General features: G+C 45.7%; 1 protein-coding gene across 1 annotated transcript in view; it reads left to right on the forward strand.

Moving 5' to 3' along the window:
- Positions 1-24,901, forward strand: part of LOC138657288 (putative uncharacterized protein DDB_G0290521) — an 87,260-nt gene that overhangs the window by 6,794 nt on the left and 55,565 nt on the right. Inside the window, exon 2 of the mRNA XM_069744973.1 lies at positions 22,399-22,490. The gene's annotated coding sequence lies outside the window, so the exon portion shown is untranslated. The remainder of the gene's footprint in view (positions 1-22,398; positions 22,491-24,901) is intronic.

Raw genomic sequence — 24,901 nt, forward strand, 5'->3', positions numbered from 1 at the left:
TATGTTGGTGTCCAGCTGGGGTTGTCAGGGGGTACATGGTGATGTTCCATTTTTGTCTATTTCGTCATCCACTCCTTCTGAGGTCCCAGAGTTCTTGTCTGATTATCAGGAGGTATTTGAAGAGCCCAAGTCCGATGCCCTACCTCCGCATAGGAATTGTGATTGTGCTATCAATTTGATTCCTGGTAGTAAATTCCCTAAAGGTCGATTATTTAATTTATCCGTGCCTGAACACACCGCTATGCGTAGTTATGTGAAGGAATCCCTGGAGAAGGGACATATTCGCCCATCGTCATCACCACTGGGAGCAGGGTTCTTTTTTGTAGCCAAGAAGGATGGTTCGCTGAGACCGTGTATTGATTACCGCCTTCTTAATAAGATCACTGTTAAATTTCAGTATCCCTTGCCATTGTTATCTGACTTGTTTGCTCGGATTAAGGGGGCTAGTTGGTTCACTAAGATAGATCTTCATGGTGCGTATAATCTGGTGAGAATCAGGCAAGGAGATGAATGGAAAACTGCATTTAATACGCCCGAGGGTCATTTTGAGTATCTAGTGATGCCGTTCGGACTTGCCAATGCTCCATCTGTGTTTCAGTCCTTTATGCATGACATCTTCCGTGAGTATCTGGATAAATTCCTGATTGTTTACTTGGATGACATTTTGATCTTCTCAGATGATTGGGAGTCTCATGTGAAGCAGGTCAGAATGGTTTTTCAGGTCCTGCGTGCTAATTCCTTGTTTGTGAAGGGATCAAAGTGTCTCTTCGGTGTGCAGAAAGTTTCATTTTTGGGGTTCATCTTTTCCCCTTCTACTATCGAGATGGATCCGGTTAAGGTCCAAGCCATCCATGATTGGACTCAGCCGACATCTCTGAAAAGTCTGCAAAAATTCCTGGGCTTTGCTAATTTTTATCGTCGCTTCATCTGTAATTTTTCTAGCATTGCCAAACCATTGACCGATTTGACCAAGAAGGGTGCTGATTTGGTTAATTGGTCTTCTGCTGCTGTGGAAGCTTTTCAGGAGTTGAAGCGTCGTTTTTGTTCTGCCCCTGTGTTGTGTCAACCAGATGTTTCTCTTCCGTTCCAGGTCGAGGTTGATGCTTCTGAGATTGGAGCAGGGGCGGTTTTGTCACAGAGAGGTTCTGGTTGCTCAGTGTTGAAACCATGTGCTTTCTTTTCCAGGAAGTTTTCGGCTGCTGAGCGTAATTATGATGTGGGCAACCGAGAGTTGCTGGCCATGAAGTGGGCATTCGAGGAGTGGCGTCATTGGCTTGAAGGAGCTAAGCATCGCGTGGTATTGACTGATCATAAGAACCTTACTTATCTCGAGTCTGCTTAGCGCTTGAATCCTAGACAGGCCCGTTGGTCGTTATTTTTTGCCCGCTTCGATTTTGTGATTTCGTACCTTCCGGGCTCTAAAAATGTGAAGGCGGATGCTCTGTCTAGGAGTTTTGTGCCCGACTCTCCGGGTTCTTCTGAGCCGGCGAGTATCCTCAAGGAAGGAGTCATTGTGTCTGCCATCTCCCCTGATTTGCGGCGAGTGTTGCAAAAATTTCAGGCGAATAAACCTGATCGTTGTCCAGCAGAGAAACTGTTCGTCCCTGATAGGTGGACTAATAAACTTATCTCTGAACTTCATTGTTCGGTGTTGGCTGGTCATCCTGGAATCTTTGGTACCAGAGAGTTAGTGGCTAGATCCTTCTGGTGGCCGTCTCTGTCGCGGGATGTACGTACTTTTGTACAGTCCTGTGGGATTTGTGCTAGGGCTAAGCCCTGCTGTTCACGTGCCAGTGGGTTGCTTTTGCCCTTGCCGGTCCCAAAGAGGCCTTGGACACATATTTCGATGGATTTCATTTCTGACCTTCCCGTTTCTCAAAAGATGTCAGTCATTTGGGTGGTCTGTGATCGCTTTTCTAAAATGGTCCATCTGGTGCCCTTGGCTAAATTGCCTTCCTCCTCTGATTTGGTGCCTTTGTTCTTCCAGCATGTGGTTCGTTTGCATGGCATTCCTGAGAATATTGTTTCTGACAGAGGTTCCCAGTTTGTTTCAAGGTTTTGGCGAGCCTTTTGTGGTAGGATGGGCATTGACCTATCTTTTTCCTCGGCTTTCCATCCTCAGACTAATGGCCAGACCGAACGAACCAATCAGACCTTGGAAACATATCTGAGATGTTTTGTTTCTGCAGACCAGGATGATTGGGTGTCCTTTTTGCCGTTGGCTGAGTTCGCCCTTAATAATCGGGCCAGCTCGGCTACCTTGGTCTCTCCATTTTTCTGCAATTCTGGGTTCCATCCTCGTTTTTCTTCAGGACAGGTTGAGTCTTCGGACTGTCCTGGTGTGGATTCTGTGGTGGACAGGTCGCAGCAGATCTGGACTCAGGTAGTGGACAATTTGACCTTGTCCCAGGAGAAGGCTCAACTTTTCGCTAATCGCAGACGCCGTGTGGGTCCCCGACTTCGTGTTGGGGATCTGGTTTGGTTATCTTCTCGTCATATTCCTATGAAGGTTTCCTCTCCTAAATTTAAACCTCGTTTTATTGGTCCGTATAGGATTTCTGAGATTCTCAATCCTGTATCTTTTCGTCTGACCCTCCCAGACTCCTTTTCCATACATAATGTATTCCATAGGTCGTTGTTGCGGAGATACGTGGCACCTATGGTTCAATCTGTTGAGCCTCCTGCCCCGGTTTTGGTGGAGGTGGAATTGGAGTATATTGTGGAGAAAATTTTGGATTCTCGTGTTTCTAGACGGAAACTCCAGTATCTGGTTAAATGGAAGGGTTATGCTCAGGAAGATAATTCCTGGGTTTTTGCCTCTGATGTCCATGCTCCAGATCTTGTTCGTGCCTTTCATGTGGCTCATCCTGGTCGGCCTGGGGGCTCTGGTGAGGGTTCGGTGACCCCTCCTCAAGGGGGGGGTACTGTTGTGAATTCTGTGGCTGAATTCACTCCTGTGGTCACAAGTGGTACTGCAGCTTCTGAGCTTCCTCCCTCAGGTGTTCTGGTGAGCTCGTTGGCTGCTTTGTTATTTAACCCCACCTGATTCTGTCTTCCTTGCTCCTTGTCAATGTTCCAGTGTTGGATCTGAGCTTCTAGATCTTTCCTGTGGCCTGCTGCTCTGCTTAGATAAGTGCTTCTTGCTTTTGTTGCTATTTTTTCTGTCCAGCTTGTCTATTCGTTTTGCTGGAAGCTCTGAGACGCAAAGGGTGTACCGCCGTGCCGTTAGTTCGGCACGGTGGGTCTTTTTGCCCCCTTTGCGTGGTTTTTTGCTTTAGGGTTTTTTGTAGACTGCAAAGTTCTCTTTGCTATCCTCGCTCTATCTAGAATATCGGGCCTCACTTTGCTGAATCTATTTCATCCCTACGTTTGTCTTTTCATCTTGCTAACAGTCATTATATGTGGGGGGCTGCCTTTTCCTTTGGGGTATTTCTCTGAGGCAAGCCAGGCTTGTATTTCTATCTTCAGGCTAGTCAGTTCCTCAGGCTGTGCCGAGTTGCATAGGTAGTGTCAGGCGCAATCCACAGCTGCCTTTAGTTGTGTTTAGGATAGGTTCAGGTATTGCGGTCTACAGAGATTCGACGTCTCAGAGCTCGTTCTATTGTTTTTGGGTTATTGTCAGATCACTGTATGTGCTCTGACTGCTGGCACACTGTGTTACTAGATTGCCTTCATAACAGAAAACCCTATATTAAGGGTCACCAATCTAACCCAAGAAGAGGTGCGAAACCGGCTAAATAAGATTAAAATAGATAAATCTCCGGGTCCGGATGGCATACACCCACGAGTACTAAGAGAACTAAGTAATGTAATAGATAAACCATTATTTCTTATTTTTAGGGACTCTATAGCGACAGGGTCTGTTCCGCAGGACTGGCGCATAGCAAATGTGGTGCCAATATTCAAAAAGGGCTCTAAAAGTGAACCTGGAAATTATAGGCCAGTAAGTCTAACCTCTATTGTTGGTAAAATATTTGAAGGGTTTCTGAGGGATGTTATTCTGGATTATCTCAATGAGAATAACTGTTTAACTCCATATCAGCATGGGTTTATGAGAAATCGCTCCTGTCAAACCAATCTAATCAGTTTTTATGAAGAGGTAAGCTATAGGCTGGACCACGGTGAGTCATTGGACGTGGTATATCTCGATTTTTCCAAAGCGTTTGATACCGTGCCGCACAAGAGGTTGGTACACAAAATGAGAATGCTTGGTCTGGGGGAAAATGTGTGTAAATGGGTTAGTAACTGGCTTAGTGATAGAAAGCAGAGGGTGGTTATAAATGGTATAGTCTCTAACTGGGTCGCTGTGACCAGTGGGGACCGCAGGGGTCGGTATTGGGACCTGTTCTCTTCAACATATTCATTAATGATCTGGTAGAAGGTTTACACAGTAAAATATCGATATTTGCAGATGATACAAAACTATGTAAAGCAGTTAATACAAGAGAAGATAGTATTCTGCTACAGATGGATCTGGATAAGTTGGAAACTTGGGCTGAAAGGTGGCAGATGAGGTTTAACAATGATAAATGTAAGGTTATACACATGGAAAGAAGGAATCAATATCACCATTACACACTGAACGGGAAACCACTGGGTAAATCTGACAGGGAGAAGGACTTGGGGATCCTAGTTAATGATAAACTTACCTGGAGCAGCCAGTGCCAGGCAGCAGCTGCCAAGGCAAACAGGATCATGGGGTGCATTAAAAGAGGTCTGGATACACATGATGAGAGCATTATATTGCCTCTGTACACATCCCTAGTTAGACCGCACATGGAGTACTGTGTCCAGTTTTGGGCACCGGTGCTCAGGAAGGATATAATGGAACTAGAGAGAGTACAAAGGAGGGCAACAAAATTAATAAAGGGGATGGGAGAACTACAATACCCAGATAGATTAGCGAAATTAGGATTATTTAGTCTAGAAAAAAGACGACTGAGGGGCGATCTAATAACCATGTATAAGTATATAAGGGGACAATACAAATATCTCGCTGAGGATCTGTTTATACCAAGGAAGGTGACGGGCACAAGGGGGCATTCTTTGCGTCTGGAGGAGAGAAGGTTTTTCCACCAACATAGAAGAGGATTCTTTACTGTTAGGGCAGTGAGAATCTGGAATTGCTTGCCTGAGGAGGTGGTGATGGCGAACTCAGTCGAGGGGTTCAAGAGAGGCCTGGATGTCTTCCTGGAGCAGAACAATATTGTATCATACAATTATTAGGTTCTGTAGAAGGATGTAGATCTGGGGATTTATTATGATGGAATATAGGCTGAACTGGATGGACAAATGTCTTTTTTCGGCCTTACTAACTATGTTACTATGTTACTATGTAAGATGGGAGTGGACCAGGAGCTACTAGAGTTTAGAGATGAAGGGGAGGTTTGAGACTGGTCTGTAGTTATTTGTGCAAGATGGATTGAGGGAGGATTTCTTTATTAATGGAGTAATGATAGAGTGTTTGAAGGAGGATAGGAAGATGCCTGAGGAGACGGAGAGATTAAAGATTATCGTTAGGTGAGTTGTGACGACTGTAGAGAGCGACTGGAGGAGATGTGAGGGAATGGGGTCGGTATAGCATGTAGTCAGACGAGAAGACGAGAGGAGCCTGGAGATGTCTTCTTCTGTGATGGGATCAAATGTGGAGAGTGATCCAGGGGAAATTCAGGGAGGGATGGGAGTCACAGCACTTAGTGGCTGGGAGCAGATTTCCTTATGGATATTATCTATTTTCTCTATAAAGTGGGAGGCCAGGTCATCAGCACAAATGTCTGTGATAGGGGCTTGTGCTTTTAGCCTGAGGAGGGAGTGAAAGGTGTCAAAACATTTCTTGGGGTTGTTGGCTAGTGAGGAGATCAGGGTGGTGTAGTAGGTCTTTCTGGTGAGGTGAAAGGCAGAGTTTAGGTTCTTAGTATAAATTTGAAGTGTATGAAGTCTTCTGGTGTGCGAGTTTTCCTCCATAAGCGTTCAGCACTTCTAGAGCATCGCTGGAGAAGCCGAGTTTGCTATGTGAGCCAGGGCTGTTATACTCTGTGCTTGGAGGTTCTGAGGGTGAGTGATACTACTTGGTCCAGGGTGCTTCTGAGAGTGTCATTGTAGTGATGTACAGCCAGATCAGGAAAGGAAAAAGAGATGAGTGTAAGGAGTCTGAAAGTGAATGAGAGTTACTGTCGTGTAGATTTCTGAATGTGTGGTAGGTAGGAGTGTGCTGGGGTGGGCAAGGGATTGTGAGCACAAAGGAGAGAATGGTGTGGTCAGAGAGGGGAAGAGGTTAGTTATTTAGGTGAGAAATTGAGCAGAGCTGGGAGAAGACCAAGGGTGTTACCATCTTTTGTGAGGATGTTGAAGTCTCCCAGGATAAGGGTTGGGAGTTCTGAGGACTTGAAGTGCGGCAGCCAGACTGAGAAGTGGTCAAGGGTGGGTGAGTGAGTCTGGGGGCCGGTATATGACTGCTACTCTGAGGAAGAGAGGATGGAACAGCCTGATGGTGTGGACCTCAAAAGAAGGGAATGAGAGTGATGGGACTGGGGGGATGGCCTGGAAGGTGCATTGTGGGGACAGGAGTATGCCGACTCCACCACCAGGTTTGTTTGTGGGTCTCGGGGAATGGGAGAATTGTAAGCCATCATGGGAAATGGCAGCAGGGGTGTTAGGAGTCGAGTTTCCTCTGCTGCACAGGGGGAATCTCGATCCGTGTCTGCTGCGGTCACCCATTCGGTATCGACCGCAGTGGGCTCTGCTCAGCGGAGACGTCGCTCCCAGCGTCTCGCTGGGGCTGATTCGGTGCATAGGGTCACTACTGCCTTTTCTGGCTTTCCTGTGGTACCCTGCACTGATCTGCGGCGAGCGAGCCTCTCTGGGACTAAGTCCTTGTTTACTCACACTGAGCATGCCCAGGGCAGGGTCTCCCATTGGAGGGCGAGGGCCACATGTTCGGTCACATGCTCAGGTGCTGCAGTACATTCCATTGGTCCTTCTGGAAGGTCCTGAAAGGGCAAAACATGCTCAGGAACTGCAGCACTTTCCATTGGTCCTTCTGGAAGGTCCTGAAAGGGCAAAAACTTCAGTAGCAGCTTCCTGTGCTGCAACTATATAAACTGCGCATGACCGCACGGCCATGCGCTAGTATTGTTGTTGTGAGTGAAAGTCGCTCTTTAAATAACCCTCCCTATTGAATGTCTGTTCGCGGAAGGTGTATGTTTGCTATCTAGCGCCCGACTTATCCAACAGCACTTAACACACATCTCAGCGTCCAGTTGCTGTGTCCGCCAGTACGGCGCCGTGCGCTTCCTCTGCGCTTTCCTTACCCAAGCCTGGGTGGTTAGTGGCGTCCGTCACTGCGGCACCGCACGCACTCTCGTGCCTTTATTTACTATTTCTATAGTTTCCTTACACACCCAGTTGCGGTGTTGTGCCAGCAGTGGTCTAATCGGACTTCAATCCTAGTTGGGGTTGTGTTTGCTGACTTATTGCTCGCGCTCTATGTGCGGTACCGCGGTCCTGTGACGCAACAGGATCGCTTCCTTCACGCAGGGTGAAGTTAACCCTTGTATGTATACTTATAGTACCGCCATATAGTCCGTCTTACTTAGCAGCAGGTACTTTCCTGCACGGTGGATCCCGGGTTGCGAACGCACCAATTCCATCTAATAAACTATATATTTGGTGCGTTCCGCCAACCCTAACAAGGGGAGACAGTGTCAGAATCCTGAATCCAGGTTTCAGTGAGGGCCAACAGATTCAGAAAGTAATTGTGCAGAAAAGGAAGTTTGTTACATACAGACTGTGTATTCCAGAGGGCACAATTAAAAGAAGGAGTTCAAGTAATATTAATAAGATTAGTGTGGTTTTGAAACGAGGAAGAATAGGGGTTGAGGTTGGGGAATTGTAGACCAGGGTTGGGGGAGATGTCCCCATATATATACCCTACTAGGACCACCAATAGGCATCTCAAATCAGAAGGAGTAGGAGGATAAAGAGCAAGTAGGTATTGGAATTGTGCAAAGTTTTTTTGTGCAATGTGTTTGGGCAAGATGGGCTGAGGTTTTTCAGAAAGGTGAGAAGTGCATGGGAGCTGTACATGGGAGAGGGAAGTATAAATGGGCTGATGTGTGTGAGTCGTTAATAAGGGGGGTATGAGCGGTGAATGTGGATGGCAAGGGAACACAGGAGGAAAGAAATAAAGCACATGGCTAAAAGGTTACCTGACTCCTGCTCTGACTAACTGCCATGGAATAGCTGCCTTTTACTTGATAATAACATAGTAACATAGTAACATAGTAACATAGTTAGTAAGGCCGAAAAAAGACATCTGTCCATCCAGTTCAGCCCACACTCCATCACAACAAATCCCCAGATCTACGTCCCTCTACAGAACCTAATTGTATGATACAATATTGTTCTGCTCCAGGAAGACATCCAGGCCTCTCTTGAACCCCTCGACTGAGTTCGCCATCACCACCTCCTCAGGCAAGCAATTCCAGATTCTCACTGCCCTAACAGTAAAGAATCCTCTTCTATGTTGGTGGAAAAACCTTCTCTCCTCCAGACGCAAAGAATGCCCCCTTGTGCCCGTCACCTTCCTTGGTATAAACAGATCCTCAGCGAGATATTTGTATTGTCCCCTTATATACTTATACATGGTTATTAGATCGCCCCTCAGTCGTCTTTTTTCTAGACTAAATAATCCTAATTTCGCTAATCTATCTGGGTATTGTAGTTCTCCCATCCCCTTTATTAATTTTGTTGCCCTCCTTTGTACTCTCTCTAGTTCCATTATATCCTTCCTGAGCACCGGTGCCCAAAACTGGACACAGTACTCCATGTGCGGTCTAACTAGGGATTTGTACAGAGGCAGTATAATGCTCTCATCATGTGTATCCAGACCTCTTTTAATGCACCCCATGATCCTGTTTGCCTTGGCAGCTGCTGCCTGGCACTGGCTGCTCCAGGTAAGTTTATCATTAACTAGGATCCCCAAGTCCTTCTCCCTGTCAGATTTACCCAGTGGTTTCCCATTCAGTGTGTAATGGTGACATTGATTCCTTCTTCCCATGTGTATAACCTTACATTTATCATTGTTAAACCTCATCTGCCACCTTTCAGCCCAAGTTTCCAACTTATCCAGATCCATCTGTAGCAGAATACTATCTTCTCTTGTATTAACTGCTTTACATAGTTTTGTATCATCTGCAAATATCGATATTTTACTGTGTAAACCTTCTACCAGATCATTAATGAATATGTTGAAGAGAACAGGTCCCAATACCGACCCCTGCGGTACCCCACTGGTCACAGCGACCCAGTTAGAGACTATACCATTTATAACCACCCTCTGCTTTCTATCACTAAGCCAGTTACTAACCCATTTACACACAATTTCCCCCAGACCAAGCATTCTCATTTTGTGTACCAACCTCTTGTGCGGCACGGTATCAAACGCTTTGGAAAAATCGAGATATACCACGTCCAATGACTCACCGTGGTCCAGCCTATAGCTTACCTCTTCATAAAAACTGATTAGATTGGTTTGACAGGAGCGATTTCTCATAAACCCATGCTGATATGGAGTTAAACAGTTATTCTCATTGAGATAATCCAGAATAACATCCCTCAGAAACCCTTCAAATATTTTACCAACAATAGAGGTTAGACTTACTGGCCTATAATTTCCAGGTTCACTTTTAGAGCCCTTTTTGAATATTGGCACCACATTTGCTATGCGCCAATCCTGCGGAACAGACCCTGTCGCTATAGAGTCCCTAAAAATAAGAAATAATGGTTTATCTATTACATTACTTAGTTCTCTTAGTACTCGTGGGTGTATGCCATCCGGACCCGGAGATTTATCTATTTTAATCTTATTTAGTCGGTTTCGCACCTCTTCTTGGGTTAGATTGGTGACCCTTAATATAATCTTTATTTTTATATAGCCCTAACATATTCTGCAGCTTTAAAGGTTGCACACATTATCATCACTGTCCCCGATGGGGCTCACAATCTAGAATCCCTATCAGTATGTCTTTGGAATGTGGGAGGAAACCGGAGTGCCCGGTGGAAACCCACGCAAACACAGAGAGAACATACAAACTCTTTGCAGATGTTGTCCTGGGTGGGATTAGAACCCAGGACCCCAGCGCTGGAAGGCTGCAGTGTTAACCACTGCTCCACCGTGCTGCCCTACTTGATGCTTTTCTTCTGGGAAACTTTGCTTCGGGATGCTTGTGTGCACCCCCACATGCGTGCACCCCTTAGGAGGTGTCTAAATTTGTAGTCCACAATACTGGGTCAGAAGAGATGGATTGGGGAAACTAGTTAGGGGATAGTAGGGCATAACATCACTAGATAGAGATATAAAAGTTACATATTCCGAATGTCCACCAATAGATCTATAACCCACTGAAATCTCTAGGATTTCTCAGTGAGCAGGTCATGTATACACTTCGTGTTTATGCTTAAGAGAACCCCAATGTCGGGCTGAGCATAATGATAATTTTGTCTTTCTTCTACAAGGTTCAGCCAAAGAGATATGGGTAATAGAGTATTTCATAAGGGTATGTTCACACATTCAGGATTTCCATCCTTTTTTTTTCAGGACAGTTTTTTTTAAAAACTGCAGCTCTTGGCAGAAAACGCAGGTCCTTTTTTTGGTCCTTTTTCTGTCCTTTTTTGATGCGTTTTTTGATGCGTTTTTTGATGCGTTTTTTTATCCTTTTTTTATGCAGTTTTCTATGCAGAGACTGTGTGTTTCCTAGGAAGCTTTTTAGGGCTAAAATGGCTGAAAATACCCTAACCCTACCCCTAACCCTAACCCTACCCCTAACCCTACCCCTAACCCTACCCCTAACCCTAACCCTACCCCTAACCCTACCCCTAACCCTAACCCTAACCCTACCCCTAACCCTAACCCTACCCCTAACCCTACCCCTACCCCTATTCTAACCTTAGTGAAAAAAAAAAAAAAAATTCTTAATTTTTTTTATTGTCCCTACCAATGGGGGTGACAAAGTGGGGGGGGTGTCATTTACTATTTTTTTATTTTGATCACTGAGATAGGTTATATCTCAGTGATCAAAATGCACTTTGGAGCGAATCTGCCGGCCGGCAGATTCGGCGGGCGCACTGCGCATGCGCCCGCCATTTTGCAAGATGGTGGCGCCCAGGGAGAAGACGGCCGGACGGACACCGGGACGCCGGGTAAGTATAAGGGGGGGAGATTAGGGCACGGGGGGGGCATCGGAGCACTGGGGGGGGCATCGGAGCACGGGGGGGGCGGGATCGGAGCACGGGGGGGCAGCCACACTCCGCCCACGCACTTCCGCCCGCTCCCCCGCACTTCCTGCTGCAGCGGTTCTGCACATCAAATCGCAGTAAAACCCGCAGATATATTTTTGATCTGCGGGTTTTACTGCGATTTTGACCTCACAATGGAGGTCTATGGGTGCAGAACCGCTGCGGTTCAGGAAAAAGAAGTGACATGCTCCTTCTTTTTTGCCGCAGCTATTCTGCGCGGCTTTTTAAACGAAATTACGGATCATGTGCACAGCAGTGACTGTTTTCCATAGGGTTACATTGTTATGTACCCTGCATGGAAAACAGCTGCGGAACCGCAGCGGCAAAACCGCTGCGGTTCCGCAGTAAAAAACGCACTGTGTGAACATGGCCTAATTGTTCAGAAAGGGGAGTTCCCCAACCACCCAGTGAGATCAACACAGTAGTAGTGCCTGAAGTTTGAGCACAGGTATAAGACACGGAGGCGGGACTAGAGTTCTCTCTCTTGGCCTGGGAAGCAGAAACTGTGTGTGCCTGATGCATTGAGACATATGCTCCTCCTCTGTTATGACCTGGTGGTCAGGACAATAATGGACCTGGTGGATAAGAGCACACGGAATGACCTGGTAGTTACTGATAATAAAGGACGAGCTCTGGGACGTGGGAACTCTGCTGACCACAATCCCTAATCCTATCACACACACTAGAAATAGCCGTGGATTGCTCCTAACGCTCCCTATGCAACTCGGCACAGCCTAAGAAACTAGCTAGCCCTGAAGATAGAAAAATAAAGCCTACCTTGCCTCAGAGAAATTCCCCAAAGGAAAAGGCAGCCCCCCACATATAATGACTGTGAGTAAAGATGAAAATACAAACACAGAGACAAAATAGATTTAGCAAAGTGAGGCCCGACTTACTGAACAGACCGAGGATAGGAAAGGTAGCTTTGCGGTCAGCACAAAAACCTACAAAAAGACCACGCAGAGGGGGCAAAAAGACCCTCCGCACCGACTCACGGTGCGGAGGCGCTCCCTCTGCGTCCCAGAGCTTCCAGCAAGCAAGACAACAACAAAATAGCAAGCTGGACAGAAAAATAGCAAACCAGAGAAAAACAAGCAGGACTTAGCTTCTACTGGGAAGACAGGTCACAAGAACCATCCAGGAGTGAACAAGACCAATACTGGAACATTGACAGGTGGCATGGAGCAAAGATCTAAGTGGAGTTAAATAGAGCAGCCAGCTAACGAATTAACCTCGTCGCCTGTGGAAGGAAACTCAGAAACACCCACAGCCACCAGAGGAATTCCATGGATAGAACCAGCCGAAGTACCGTTCATGACCACAGGAGGGAGCTCGACAACAGAATTCACAACAGTACCCCTTCCTTGAGGAGGGGTCACCGAACCCTCACCAGAGCTCCCAGGCCGACCAGGATGAGCCAAATGAAAGGCACGAACCAGATCGGCAGCATGAACATCAGAGGCAAAAACCCAGGAATTATCTTCCTGACCATAACCCTTCCACTTGACCAGGTACTGGAGTTTCCGTCTCGAAATACGAGAATCCAAAATCTTCTCCACCACATACTCCAACTCCCCCTCAACCAACACCGGGGCAGGAGGATCAACGGATGGAACCACAGGCGCCACGTATCTCCGCAATAACTACCTATGGAACACATTATGAATGGCAAAAGAAGCAGGAAGGGCCAAACGAAATGACACAGGATTGATAACCTCAGAAATCTTATACGGACCAATGAAACGAGGCTTAAACTTAGGAGAGGAAACCTTCATAGGAACATAACGAGACGACAACCAAACCAAATCCCCAACACGAAGTTGGGGACCTACACAGCGCCGGCGGTTAGCGAAACGTTGAGCCTTCTCCTGGGACAATGTCAAATTGTCCACCACATGAGTCCAAATCTGCTGCAACCTATCCACCACAGTATCTACACCAGGACAGTCCGAAGACTCAACCTGCCCTGAAGAGAAACGCGGATGGAAACCAGAATTGCAGAAAAACGGCGAAACCAAAGTAGCCGAGCTGGCCCGATTATTAAGGGCGAACTCAGCCAACGGCAAAAAGGACACCCAATCATCCTGATCAGCAGAAACAAAGCATCTCAGATATGTTTCCAAAGTCTGATTAGTTCGTTCGGTTTGGCCATTTGTCTGAGGATGGAAAGCCGAGGAAAAAGACAAATCAATGCCCATCCTAGCACAAAAGGCTCGCCAAAACCTCGAAACAAACTGGGAACCTCTGTCAGAAACGATGTTCTCCGGAATGCCATGCAAACGAACCACATGCTGGAAAAATAATGGCACCAAATCAGAGGAGGAAGGCAATTTACACAAAGGTACCAAATGGACCATCTTAGAAAAGCGATCACAAACCACCCAAATGACCGACATCTTTTGAGAGACGGGGAGATCCGAAATAAAATCCATAGAAATATGCGTCCAGGGCCTCTTCAGGACCGGCAAGGGCAAAAGCAACCCACTGGCACGAGAACAGCAGGGCTTAGCCCGAGCACAAGTCCCACAGGACTGCACAAAAGAACGCACATCCCGTGACAAAGACAGCCACCAAAAGGATCTAGCCACCAAATCTCTGGTACCAAAGATTCCAGGATGCCCAGCCAACACTGAACAATGAATCTCAGAGATAACTCTACTAGTCCATCTATCAGGGACAAACAGTTTCTCCGCTGGGCAACGGTCAGGTCTATCAGCCTGAAATTTTTGCAACACCCGCCGCAAATCAGGGGAGATGGCAGACAAAATTACCCCCTCTTTGAGGATACTCGCCGGCTCAGGAACACCCGGAGAGTCAGGCACAAAACTCGTTGACAGGGCATCAGCTTTCACATTCTTAGAGCCCGGAAGGTACGAAACCACAAAATCAAAACGGGAGAAAAATAATGACCATCGAGCCTGTCTCGGATTCAACCGTTTGGCAGACTCAAGATAAGTCAAATTCTTGTGATCTGTCAAGACCACCACGCGATGCTTGGCTCCTTCAAGCCAATGACGCCACTCCTCGAATGCCCACTTCATGGCCAACAGCTCTCGATTACCAACATCATAATTGCGCTCAGCAGGCGAAAACTTTCTAGAAAAGAAAGCACATGGCTTCATCACCGAGCCATCAGAACTTCTTTGCGACAAAACAGCCCCAGCTCCAATCTCAGAAGCATCAACCTCAACCTGAAACGGGAGAGAAACATCTGGCTGACACAACACAGGGGCAGAAGAAAAACGACACTTCAACTCCTGAAAAGCCTCTACAGCTGCAGAAGACCAATTGACCACATCAGCACCCTTCTTGGTCAAATCAGTCAACGGTTTAGCAACACTAGTAAAATTAGCGATGAAGCGCCGATAAAAATGAGCAAAGCCCAGGAACTTTTGCAGGCTCTTCACAGATGTCGGCTGAGTCCAATCGTAAATGGCCTGGACTTTAACAGGGTCCATCTCGATAGTAGAAGGGGAAAAAATGAACCCCAAAAATGAAACCTTCTGAACTCCAAAGAGACACTTTGACCCCTTCACAAACAAGGAATTAGCACGAAGGACCTGGAACACCATTCTGACCTGCTTCACATGAGACTCCCAATCATCCGAAAAGACCAAAATATCATCCAAATACACAATCAGGAATTTATCCAGGTACTCTCGGAAGATGTCATGCATAAAGGACTGAAATACTGATGGAGCATTGGAAAGCCCGAATGGCATAACCAGGTACTCAGAATGGCCCTCGGGCGTATTAAATGCTGTTTTCCATTCATCGCCTTGTTTAATATGCACAAGATTATACGCCCCTCGAAGATCTATCTTGGTGAACCAACTAGCCCCTTTAATATGAGCAAACAAATCAGACAGCAACGGCAAAGGATACTGAAATTTGAATGTAATTTTATTGAGAAGGCGGTAATCAATACAAGGTCTCAAAGAACCATCCTTCTTGGCCACAAAAAAGAACCCTGCTCCTAACGGTGATGACGACGGGCGAATATGGCCTTTCTCCAAGGATTCCTTTATATAACTCCGCATAGCGGCGTGTTCTGGCACAGATAAATTGAACAATCGGCCCTTAGGAAACTTACTACCAGGAATCAAATTAATTGCACAATCGCAATCCCTATGAGGAGGTAGGGCACTGGCTTTGGGCTCATCAAATACATCCCGATAATCCGACAAAAACTCTGGAACTTCAGAAGGAGTGGAAGACGAAATAGACAAAAATGGAACATCACCATGTACTCCCTGACAACCCCAGCTGGACACAGACATAGATTTCCAGTCCAATACTGGATTATGGACCTGTAGCCATGGCAACCCCAAAACGACCACATCATGCAGATTATGCAACACCAGAAAGCGGATATCCTCCTGATGTGCAGGAGCCATGCACATGGTCAGTTGGGTCCAGTACTGAGGCTTATTCTTGGCCAAAGGCGTAGCATCAATTCCTCTCAATGGAATAGGATACTGCAAGGGCTCCAAGAAAAAACCACAGCGCCTAGCATACTCCAAGTCCATCAAATTCAGGGCAGCGCCTGAATCCACAAATGCCATAACAGAATAGGACGACAAAGAGCAAATCAGAGTAACTGACAATAGAAATTTAGACTGTACCGTACCAATGGTGGCAGACCTAGCGAACCGCTTAGTGCGCTTAGGACAATCGAAGATAGCATGAGTGGAATCACCACAGTAAAAACATAGCCCATTCCGACGTCTGTGTTCTTGCCGTTCAGCTCTGGTCAAAGTCCTATCACATTGCATAGGCTCAGGCCCATGCTCAGATAGTACCGCCAAATGGTGCACAGCTTTACGCTCACGCAAGCGTCGATCGATCTGAATGGCCAAAGACATAGACTCATTCAGACCAGCAGGCATGGGAAATCCCACCATGACATCCTTAAGGGCTTCAGAGAGACCCTTTCTGAAGATCGCTGCCAGGGCACATTCATTCCACTGAGTGAGCACAGACCACTTTCTAAACTTCTGACAATATATCTCCGCTTCATCCTGACCCTGACACAGAGCCAGCAAGATTTTCTCTGCCTGATCCACTGAATTAGGTTCGTCATAAAGCAATCCAAGCGCCAGGAAAAACGCATCAACATCACGCAATGCCGGATCCCCTGGCGCAAGGGAAAATGCCCAGTCTTGAGGGTCACCACGTAACAAAGAAATAATGATCTTTACTTGTTGAACAGGGTCACCTGAGGAGCGAGGTTTCAAGGCAAGAAACAATTTACAATTATTTTTGAAATTCAAGAACTTAGATCTATCACCAAAAAACAAATCAGAAATTGGAATCCTAGGCTCTGACATCGGAGTCTGAACCACAAAATCTTGAATGTTTTGTACACTTATAGTGAGATTATCCATCAAAGAGGACAGACCTTGAATGTCCATGTCTACACCTGTGTTCTGAACCACCCAGATGTAAAGGGGAAAAGAGAGACAAAACACACTGCAAAGAAAAAAAATGGTCTCAGAACTTCTCTTATCCCTCTATTGAGATGCATTAGTACTTTGGGCCACCTGTACTGTTATGACCTGGTGGTCAGGACAATAATGGACCTGGTGGATAAGAGCACACGGAATGACCTGGTAGTTACTGATAATAAAGGACGAGCTCTGGAACGTGGGAACTCTGCTGACCGCAATCCCTAATCCTATCACACACACTAGAAATAGCCGTGGATTGCTCCTAACGCTCCCTATGCAACTCGGCACAGCCTAAGAAACTAGCTAGCCCTGAAGATAGAAAAATAAAGCCTACCTTGCCTCAGAGAAATTCCCCAAAGGAAAAGGCAGCCCCCCACATATAATGACTGTGAGTAAAGATGAAAATTCAAACACAGAGATGAAATAGATTTAGCAAAGTGAGGCCCGACTTACTGAACAGACCGAGGATAGGAAAGGTAGCTTTGCGGTCAGCACAAAAACCTACAAAAAGACCACGCAGAGGGCGCAAAAAGACCCTCCGCACCGACTCACGGTGCGGAGGCGCTCCCTCTGCGTCCCAGAGCTTCCAGCAAGCAAGACAACAACAAAATAGCAAGCTGGACAAAAAAATAGCAAACCAGAGAAAAACAAGCAGGACTTAGCTTCTACTGGGAAGACAGGTCACAAGAACGATCCAGGAGTGAACAAGACAAATACTGGAACATTGACAGGTGGCATGGAGCAAAGATCTAAGTGGAGTTAAATAGAGCAGCCAGCTAACGAATTAACCTCGTCACCTGTGGAAGGAAACTCAGAAACACCCACAGCCACCAGAGGAATTCCATGGACAGAACCAGACGAAGTACCGTTCATGACCACAGGAGGGAGCCCGACAACAGAATTCACAACACTCCTCCTCCCTGCTGCATGGGTAACCATGGAATGGCATAAGACAAATGTAAGTTTATTTTCATCTTTAATCCCTTTTATTTTGTAATCGATCTGCACATACTATGATTGTCTCGTTTTGGTAATATCTTTTTATATACTTTTGTAAACACTGCCTAATCTTTTTGGAGTGAAAGCTAAAATATATATTAGCTTCGTTTTCCTGGCTCTAAATGTACCCTAAGTCCTCTGACCTAAGTCAGTGCCAGTGCTACTGATTGGGTTGGCTCCTGACCTGCTATTAATCATAGTAATAGGAGCTGGTGGCAGCAAGTGTCCTGAGCTGGTTGTGCAAAACTGGCAGCGACGGACGGCATTTGATAATTATAATTCCTGACCGGGTGTAGTTATATCGCTCTCACTGCAGTGTGCCCAATAGCCAGTACAAAGCAAGGCAGCCTTTCTGGTAACTAATTATCCTAGGTGCAGTTCCCTGACTGACCTGAGGGTAAGGGGGGCGCCAGGGAGCTGCAAGTTCCAAACCAGGACTGGGAGTGGGATATAATTAAATCCCTGAAGAAAGAAACTGGGTAACCAAACACCCCAGGTTCATGATAATCAGGTGATCACAGGGAGGAGCGAATCATGAATTCCGGGCGGAGACAATAAGGAACTCAGAGTGTAGACAATCAAGAACTCAGGGTGGAAGCAATCAGGAAAAAAAGGTACTCGTAACTGGGTTATTAAGGAACTGTCCAGCGAGTGGAATAGCTCTGAGGGAAGAGCTGCTGTCTGGTGCACAAGAGCTGCTGAGTTAGAGTCATGACAGTACCACCCACCTTCCAGGACGGCTTCCGGACATCTCAGGCATTGGCTTCTCTGGATGTCTCTGATCTGATGAAAGGCTGTTTTAAACCTGGGTGTATGAATTTTGTCCTCCTGGTTCCCATTAATTATCTTTTGGCAAATAACCTCTCCATTGCACCAAATATCGCAATCTTACTCTAAATCTTCTAGAGTCCAGAATTTTATCCACAATGTACTCTTTTTCACCATGGACCTTTTCTGGTGGAGGAGGTGGCTGAGTTCTTTCAGGAAAAGGGTTCTCAGTGAATGGTTTGAGCAAGGACACATGGAATACAGGTTGTATTTTCAGGCTGTTATGAAGTTTTAAGCGGAAGGCAACTGGGTTAATGTGTGCAGAAATATGAAAAGGTCCTATGAATTTTTGACCCAATTTAGAAGACAGTAGTTTGTTTTCAGATTTTTTGCAGAAAGCCAAACCTTGTCACCAACCTGAAGGGTAGGAGGAGCTTTGCGATGTTTATCTGCTGTTTCTTTGTAATCTTCTTGGGCCTTTTATAACATCATGATCAGTTCTTTGTGAGCTTTCTGCAACTTTGTAAGTCTGTCAGTAACAGCAGGAACCAAAATATTTAAAGGAATAAATACCGGATGCATGCCATAATTAGCAAAAAATGGTCGATGGGATGTAGAACTGTGCTTGGAATTATTATAGGCAACTTCTGCTGATGGTAAATAGTCCACCCAGTCCTCCTGTAGGCAAGAAATAAAGCAGCACAGATATTGTTCGAGAGGTTGTTTAGTTCTTTCAGTCTGGCCATTGGATTGAAGAAGTCCTAGAGGTGAGGATCGTGATATCTTGTTCCGTGCACATGTTAAACAGGAGGAAACATATTTTCTCACATCCTTCCTACAATTAGGCCACCAAAAAGAATGAAGCGGTAGTTCTTGAGTTTTCATGACTCCAGGGTGCCCTGCAAGTTTAGAATGATGGACGATTTTGAGGACTTTAAATCGAGCAGATTCGGGGAAATATATTTGAGGGTTCTGTATCCAAAACCCTTCCTTAAAAGAAAGATCATTGTCTTTAGAAGGATGGTTAAGAAAAAAGTCAGTTTAGTATCCATCTTTGGTCTTCGATTAAAAATTCTTTGGTGTCCAGGTTTCCCCAATATTTTTTGGACGTAGAATGATACAGTCAGTGTTAGACCTCTCCTGAGGTTCAGTAAATATCCTGGACAGAGCATCAGCCTTGCCGTTTCTTGAACCAGGCAGATAAGAAATGATAAAATTAAACCTGGAGAAAAAAGGCCCAACGTGTGTTAGTCACCGGGATTCTCCCACCACACGGGGTAGATCCCAAGCCTTGTCTGCCTCTGCGGTCTCCCATTCTACTCCAGCCGCAGTAGGAGCTGCTCAGCAAAGACGTCAGCATCTTGTTCAGACCAGGGCTGTTCGCTTGGTTACTGCGGGCCTTCCAGCCAAAGCTATGGTAATCGGCAACAAGCAGTGGCAAACAGATGCTCCAGAGGCTAAGTCCAGAAATCACTCTACTGAGCATGCTCGTGAGATGGCGACTTCTCATTAGTGGTCGGTCATCTGCTCGGGTGATGTGGCAGTTCTGGATTGGTCCTCAAGCAAGGTCCTGTCTGACAGGACTTAAGCGGAACGAATAAAATGTTCTCTGGAGCGCACGCGGCGCGTTAAGATCACTTATGTCATATGTGTGTGTGTGGAACATTGCGGTAGTGTGGACTGCGTGTGCTCAGGGCAGGCATATAGCCTTTAGAATTCCAGCACCTTTGGAGAGGAGTTTGGGTTAATTCAGGGCAGGTGTATAGCCTTTAGAAATCCAGAACCTCCGGAGAGGAGTTTGTGTGTGTGCACATGCTGTGACTCTGTGAGTATCTCATAATGCTGTTCGGTCTCTGTAACGCTTCCGCTGTCTTCCAAGGCTTTGATAATGACATCTCTCAGGAGTTACTATCCTCCTCAGCAGTAGTGTATCTGGATGATATAATTATTTACTCTCCAGATATTGACACTCACCGAAGAGATGTCTGTAAAGTCTTTGACTTACTACGCCCTAATATTCCCTTTACACCAGGGGTGTCAAACTGCATTCCTCGAGGGTCGCAAACCATACGTGTTTTCAAGATTTCCTTAGCATTGCACATAATGCTGTAATCAATATATGTGTAGATGATTAAATTATCACCTGTGCAGTACAAGGAAATCCGGAAAACATGACCTGTTTGCAGCCCTCAGGGAATGCAGTTTGAGACCTCTGCTCCGCTAAGTTCGAGAAATATTTGGGCAGGAATCCTTGCCTTTCCTGGAGTATAAAAACACAGAACACCTAAAACTTATCCAAAGATTTAAAAATATCAAATAATATAGTATATATACTAATAATATCCAGGTGGTCGTGGTGTGCTGTGAAAATTATTTAGTGGAAACGACTACAGAGAAGACACTAAAGCTAAAGTAACACCGAACATGAGACTGCCAGAAAGTATACAGGCTAAATTCAGATTAAAAATATGCCTTTATTTATAACAAAGTGGCGAATAGTTACAATAAAAAATATATAAAGATTAAAATCAGAATGTGCGCAAGACCAGGACTAATTAATGTATAATGTAATCATTTACAGCAACCCCAGAAAGAACACAGTATCAAGATGGTAATATATTGCTCAACATTATTATATAAAAAACTATTTGGTAAAGTAAAAAAGTGATTTTACCATAATAAAGTAAAAATAAGTGCATAAAATGGGCCAAATAAAATAAATACACACAAAAATCAATCAATTAAGAAAAATAGAGACTAAAGTGCATCCGTGCATGAAAATCACACATTTAAGGGCCAATCATGTGCAAAAATATGCATAGATCTACCGTACTAATAAGTGAGATATATATTCTATACCTGGGATAAACACTAAAGTGCAAAAGAGTGCAAATGGCCACACATCTAGGGCCAAAACAGAGTGCACAATCTCCAAAAAGTGCACACAAAAAAGATATAATGGCACAGTGAAGCATATGTCCTATACCTGGGGAATAAGCTGGGTCCCGTCTCTGCGCACCCCGACGCGCGTTTCGTAAAACTCCACAAATCCAAAGTTTGGAAAGAAAAAAAAATGTTGCCATTTTCTGACACCTGTATTGTCTCCATTTTGGGGGATCTGGGGCTCGGTGAGGGCTTATTTTCTGCGTACTGAGCTTATACTTTATTTATACCATTTTGGGATCGATACGATGTTTTCATCACCTGTGATTGCATTTTATTGCAATGTTACAGTGAGCAATAGATGTAATTTTGGCGTTTTGATTTTTTCTCTTTACGCCGTTTACAGATTGCATTAATGATTTTTGTCTTTTTATAGATCAGGCGTTTCTGAATGCAGCAATACCAAATATCTGTACTGTTTATTTTATTTTGAATGGTGCGCAGGGGGGTGGTTTTAACTTTTATATTTTTTTAATTTCTGTAATAATTTTAAATTCGTTGTTTTTTACTTTTCACTGGCTTCATTAGTTTCCTTAGGAGACTTGAAGCTGCGATCTTCTGCCGCCTGCGGTGCACCCAGCGGGCCCAGCTCTTCTATGTGTAGCAGAAATGCTCATCTGCTATGTGCACCGGCCACTGAGCGGCACTTATAGCAGATCAGCGATGACAACCACAGGGGTCTCCTGCAGAGCCCCGGTAGTCATGCCAACTCATCTTGTGACATGTGACTTGTGTGATGTGGCCACACTAGGCCGAAACGTTTTTTCTTACTATGGAATAAAAAACCTCAAGTTTAATTCAAGTTGAGTGCCGGGTTCTTTATATCTATATGCATATGGTTTGGGAACCTACCCGTGCACCCTAGTAGCTGTGCTCACGTCTTTTGACTCACCAGATCGGTATTCCTAACCTCATTTCCTATCCTCTCCCTTTTACTTTGCAGGGGCAACTTTCAAGGAGAGAAGCCCTACATCCCCGGTGAGCCCTGTTCATCCTGCCCCTCGTCACACATATGTGAGGAATCATTATGTGTGGGTAAGTCCAAACATCCATCATCCTTGTCCGGCGATATAAAGGACCTCGGTTCTAGATATGAGCACATCCATCGTCTACACATCCATCGTCTACACATCCATCGTCTACACATCCATCGTCTACACATCCATCGTCCACACATCCATCGTCTACACATCCATCGTCTACACATCCATCGTCTACACATCCATCGTCTACACATCCACTCAAATTCACAGATCCCCGAAAGTTCAAACCCTTGTGATTCAGGAGTGGTCTAATGACGATCAGTGAGGACCATCATGGCTGATACAAAGAATGAGGGAGAGCAGTGGCCATGTCATGGTTTCCAGGATGAGGATAGAGCTCATTCTACAAAGATAGCAACATTTAGGGAAACATGTAAAAGGACAAGAAGAACTCACAGATGTAATATAATGCGCCATCGGTCAGACACCATGTGGAGTGCGGACGTTACCACTTCGCTATGGCAGTGACAAAAAGAAACGAAAGTTTGTGATGCCAGGGTGCGATTACTGGACCTCTGCTCAATGGTAATGTAATGTGGTGCACTCCGAATAGTCCAGAAAACAGGGAGGCGAGAGGGACGGTGATAACACAAATACCTCTGTGCATCCAGACAAACGATGATTGAACAGAGACTCAATTCCCAGTATAGTAATGCAGATATATTAATGGTGCAGAGAATTCTATGTAGGACTCCTGATCACACCGCTGTCTGCAGCGGAGGCTGTGGTTTCTTATGAACAGGATTGATGGCTGCTCCCTCACCTTCTTCTCTGGGCTGACGGCGAGCCCACAGAATGTCTCCTTCTCCTTCATTGCTAAGTCCAGGACCCGGTCATGTGGTTTTCATGTTATGCTGTGGCCAGGCATGGAAAGCAAGGCTGCTATGTCAATTCTTTACAATGCTGCCAGCTCTGCTGTATCTTAAAGGCACATACACAAAAACTTGGAGCATTACACAGATATATATTTTGCTCGCGCCCAGACTGTTTAGCGCGAGTGGGGATTGTGGTGCCTTTGTGTTATGATACGGTGGTCTAGGAGCAACATGGAACGAGCTCTGAAGGAAGTGGTAACTGTACTGACCGCAGTCCCTACGCTCAACACAACTCTAGACGTAGCCGTGGGATGCTCCTAACTCTCCCTAGGCATCTCGTCACAGCCTAAGAGCTAACTACCCCTAAAGATAGAAGCAGGAAAACTATCTTGCCTCAGAGAAAATCCCCAAAGGATAGATAGCCCCCCACAAATAATGACTGTGAGTGGAGATGGAAAAGACATACACAGAATGAAACCAGGATGAGCACAGGAGGCCAGTCTAGCTAAATAGATAAGACAGGATGGAATACTGTGCGGTCAGTACAAAACACTACAAAAATCCACGCAGAGTTTACAAAAAATCTCCACACCTGACTAAAGGTGTGGAGGGCAAATCTGCCTCCCAGAGCTTCCAGCAAGACAGAATTAATTCCCCCCTGTAAGCTGGACAAACATAGAAAGCACAGAATGGATAAGTCCACAATCTATGGACAGAAAAGAGCAAGCAAAAACTTAGCTTAGCTGAACTGGTCAGGATAACAGGGAACTCCAAAGAGATGTGAATCCAACCAGGAACCATTTACAAGTGGCACTGGCTGAAGAAAGAGCCAGACCTAAATAGCCGAGCAGAAGAGATGATAAGTGGAAGCAGCTGATGACAGCTAACTCCAAGGAGCAGCCATACCACTAGAAACCACAAGAGGGAGCCCAAGAGCAGAACTCACAAAAGTGCCACTTACAACCACCGGAGGGAGCCCAAGAGCGGAATTCACAACAGTACCCCCCCCTTGAGGAGGGGTCACCGAACCCTCACCAGAGCCCCCAGGCCGATCAGGACGAGCCAAGTGAAAAGCACGAACCAAATCGGTGGCATGGACATCGGAGGCAACAACCCAAGAATTATCCTCCTGGCCATAACCCTTCCACTTGACAAGATACTGAAGCCTCCGCCTCGAAAAACGAGAATCCAAAATCTTCTCAACCTCATATTCCAACTCTCCCTCAACCAACACCGGGGCAGGAGGGTCAACCGAGGGAACAACGGGCACCACATATCTCCGCAACAAAGATCTATGGAAAACATTATGAATGGCAAAAGAGGCTGGAAGAGCCAAACGAAAAGACACCGGATTAATAATTTCAGAAATTTTATAAGGACCAATAAGCCGAGGAGAAGAAACCTTCATAGGAACATGACGAGAAGACAACCAGACCAGATCCCCAACCCGAAGCCGAGGACCAACACACCGACGGCGGTTAGCAAAACGTTGAGCCCTTTCCTGAGACAACGTCAAATTGTCCACCACATGAGTCCAAATCTGCTGCAGCCTGTCCACCACAGAATCAACACCAGGACAATCAGAAGG

The sequence above is a fragment of the Ranitomeya imitator genome, chromosome 1 (assembly GCF_032444005.1).
Source record: "Ranitomeya imitator isolate aRanImi1 chromosome 1, aRanImi1.pri, whole genome shotgun sequence".
Taxonomy (NCBI): Eukaryota; Metazoa; Chordata; class Amphibia; order Anura; family Dendrobatidae; genus Ranitomeya; species Ranitomeya imitator.